The sequence below is a fragment of the Colobus angolensis genome, unplaced genomic scaffold (genome assembly GCF_000951035.1).
Source record: "Colobus angolensis palliatus isolate OR3802 unplaced genomic scaffold, Cang.pa_1.0 Scaffold41, whole genome shotgun sequence".
NCBI classification, from domain to species: Eukaryota; Metazoa; Chordata; class Mammalia; order Primates; family Cercopithecidae; genus Colobus; species Colobus angolensis.
Window position 1 is genome coordinate 53,862 of NW_012117488.1, and position 4,245 is coordinate 58,106.

The following is a 4,245-nucleotide window of genomic DNA, read 5'->3' on the forward strand; positions in this document are numbered from 1 at the left end:
AACAATATCACAAGGAGGTATACACCCCCTGCAATATTGAGAGTATCTTCCTCTCCCCCGCTGGCTATTAGGAACAATGTCACAGAAGGGGTGTACACCCCCTGCTCTACTGGGGGCGATATCCTCTCTGTTCCTGGATATTAGGAACAATATCACTAGGGAGTGTACACCTCCTGCAATATTGAGACTGGTATCATCCTCTGGCCCCCTGGATAGTAGCAATCATATCACAGAGGGGTGTACACCCACTGCGAAATCGGGAGAAATATCATCCGCTCGACCTTTGGATGTTAGGGACAGTATCACGGGGGAGGTCTACACGCCCTGCGACACTGGGAGTCATATCATCCTCTCCCACCCAGGATATAAGAAACAAGACGACCGAGGGGATGTACACTCACTGCTACAGGTTCAATAATGTTATCCTCTACCCCCTGGCTATTAGGAATAACATCATAGAGGGGTGTACACTTTCTTCGATGTTGGGAGTAACATCATCCTCTCCCCGCTGGATATCAGGAACAAATCTATTAATTATTAATATTAAAAAAATAATAAAAATTAATAATAATATTACTAATCACAATAAAGATAGTAAAAATTAATACAGGTTGAAAATGTTAATGAATAGTAATAATAATTAATAGTAATATCCCTGTTAATAATAAAATAATGATATCAGCAATTAATGTTGCTTAAATCAAAACTAAGAGATGTTGGTAATAAAATAATGATTAATATTAAGAACTGATAATATTGTTAAATGACATTAATATTAATAATTAATTTTAAGCATGCAAAATCATATGTAAAATAGTTATCCATAATTAATAATGGTATCCTATTAATAGTGTCATTGATAATTATTAAAATCAATCATTGATGTTTAATAATTAATCACATTATTACTCCTAATATCGCAGGGGGTGTACACCTACCTGTGATGTCATTCCTAATATCCAGGGACGGAGAGCATGATATTAGTTTTAAAATCGTAGTAGGTGTACACTCACGCTGTGACACTGACCCTAATATCTAGTGGGATGGAGTATGACATGACTCCCAACATAGCAACGAATGGTCAGCCACCTAGTGATATTGATCCTAATATTCATGGAAGAAGCATATGATATTACTCCCAATATCGCAGGGAGGGTACAGATCTTCTGTGATATTGTTCTTAGTATCCGGAGGGGAAGAGGATGATAATAATTCCAGTATCGCAGGCTGTGTTCACCCGCCCTCTGATATTGTTATTAATATCCTGCAAGGGAGAGGATGATATGACACCCCATAGAGCAGGAGGCGTACACCCAGTCTGGGATATGACTCCTAATATCCACGGAGGGGAGAGGCTGATATTACTCCCAATATGGCAGGGGGTGAGGCACCCCCCGCGAGGTGGGGACCAATAGCCGCCCCCTCTCCGAGACCTCCTCGGCTACTGGGAGCCACCTCGCAGGGGGGTGAGGCACCCCCCTATCTAACTACTGGAATAATTTTACATCTCAGTGAAGGTGAAAGAAATTAATATTCATGAGCATTTACTGTGTGGTAGGACTATTGCAAATATTCTTTTATTTAACCCTTGTAGCAGTATCTAGGAGGTAGAGCTTATTAGTATCATTGAGGATGAAGAATTAAGACTTAAAGGTTGGGTCTTTTCCGAGGTCATACAGCTAATTAACAGTAGAGCTGCAAGGAAAAAAGAGAAAAGGAATCGTGCAATCAGACAGCAGTAGGTTGTCCCTAGATGTCACAGGTGGGGATTTCCCAAAAGAAGGATAAATGTCTCTGCAAGAAAAGCATCATTGATTCGTTGCTATTTTATCATCTACAAAACATTCGCTGCCAAATCTTCAGAGGACAATTCTAAAGAAACTTAAAAGGATAACTTATAGTTTGTTCATGTTTAAAGTCTAAGAACACATTATTGCCCTGTTTTTATAAATTCATGTTGACTAAACATATTTAAAGATCATTGTGTTTTAGAACATTTATTTCTGAAATTTAACTTTATTTCTGAATCAGTTTCCTCAGTATTACCGACCCCATGAATGCCATTGTGATATTTTATAAATAACATAGGTAAAATATTTTTAGGTATGAGGAGACTGAAAGTCCCAGAGCTGAGGCCTGTATAACTTTTACGAGAAAGGCAGGTTGGGGTGTGTTTGTGCAGTGGTGGTTGTGGGGGTAGAGAAGCAGGTTAGCTTAGGGAAAGGGTACCACTTAGTAGACCCTTAGAACCCACGATTAGGAGCTGTATTTAACGAGAACAGACACAGTAACCCGCAAGAGATATATTCAAAACCAGTTACAAACTTTTGGAGAAAAAATGGCAGGAAGGGAGAGGTTGTGGGCTCGGGCGATCCATTGCTTGGAGCTCGGCTTAGCGAGGCTGGGGGTTCCTACCAGGGGCTGATGAATCGGCGCTTGACTGGCTTAGGAGCTGCCCGCGTCTGGGGCCCGGACGCCCGCGGGGAAGGTGGGGACCCGGGCCCGACGCCCGCGGGGAAGTGGGCACCCAGCCGAGCCGTCTGGGCAGCGGTCGAGTTTTAGAGCCATCTGCCGGGCAGGCAGCGGACGGGCGCGGCGAGTTGTTGGTCACCAGCCGACTTCAGGCCGCGGGCCCGAGTCAGGCGCCTCAGCCGCGTTTCCAGTCAGAAAGCGGTGAGGCTTGGGGCGCGCTCCGGCGCAGGGGGGGGCCCAGCTCCCCGCGGGGTGGGACTGACTCTGTGTCCGGCCCGCCCCTAGAGTCGGCTGATTGGTGTTCGGTTCCTGTGTCTTGTGTTCTGGTGTGTGGCGCCCCCTGAGCGAGATTTGAGGGGACGTACGCATCTGTCTGAGCCGCCGGTTTCACAGCGGTGGTAGGAAGCTAGAACCTGGGGGTGGAGTGACGCGCCCCAGCGCCCCGTTCTTGCGCCACTCTCCAGGCCCTAAGGTCTCTGCCTTGGATGTAGGATATTCTCCTTAGGAAATCCACAGAGCTGTTACTTTGCTTTAGGTACTGATTCGGTTCCCAGCCGGACCCTTCCAGCCCCGTTAGTGCCTGGGGAGAGGGGGTGAGATCTGGGGCTTCGACAATTGTATAGTCCTTTCCCAGGCCAAGCCTCGGAGTAATTTGTTCCCGATGATTTTTCCTTCTTGTCAAATTCTCTGCAGTTATTTGACCAAGGTCAGTTATTCCCGTAAATGTTCCCGACTTCTTCCTTAACTCACAAAAATTTCTAGCAAATCAATAATTTATATCAGAGTTTCTGCACTTTTAAAATGAGTATATTTCAGAGTAAAAATTGTAAGAAATAAGTAATAGGCCTGCAATTTTATATGTTTATGCAATAATTGTATACAATAAAATAATTTTATACAGTAAGTAAAGATTACAGAAGACAAAACGGTGAATTGCCATTAATATAACTAGAGATTAATTGTATCTAGTTGTATTAATATAACTAGAGATTAATTGTATCTAGTTGTATTAATATAACTAGAGATTGACATTAATATAACTAGAGAAGGTGCAGGTCGGCACTGCAAATTATGTAGTTTCAAAAATAGTTTAAGTATTTTAACAGTGATTATAGCAAAGCAGACACTTAAAAATAAAACTACCTGGGATGATATTGTTTATTTTGTTTGGAAATCTAATTTTGTGCCACAGGCTGAAACTAAAACTTTAATAAATAATAAATAATAGAACTTAGAAAATCTGAATCTAAACCTAGAACTTTAATTAATTTAAAATAGCATCCCCTCACATCACAAACTCATACTGAACTGTAGCAAGGTCCCTTTTAGGACCTGTGTTTCTTTTTTAAAAAAAGATTTATTTACATTTTGAACGTGCTAAATTCATCATCTTTTAGAACTTTCAAGATTTTATTTACATAAATCCTGAACTAGAAAAAAATTTCACATTTTTTAGATTGGTCAAATTTTAAGTTTCTAAGTTAACAGAAAATTATTTTTATTTAACATTATTTTTATAAACTGATTATTGCTAATGCATTTATTTCACAGTAAATTCTTATGGACCATTTACGGTGTGCCAGGCACTATTCTGGGTTATTGGAACACATTAGTGAGCAAATCCCTGCTTGCTCTAGAGGGAGAAACATAATAAAGAAGTAAGCTTATACTATAATGTTAGTTATCAATTCATGCTATGAAGAAAAATAATGCAGGATGAGAGGATGCAGTTTTAGATAAGGGGTGTTTTTTTCCATAGGAGTGTATAAGAAC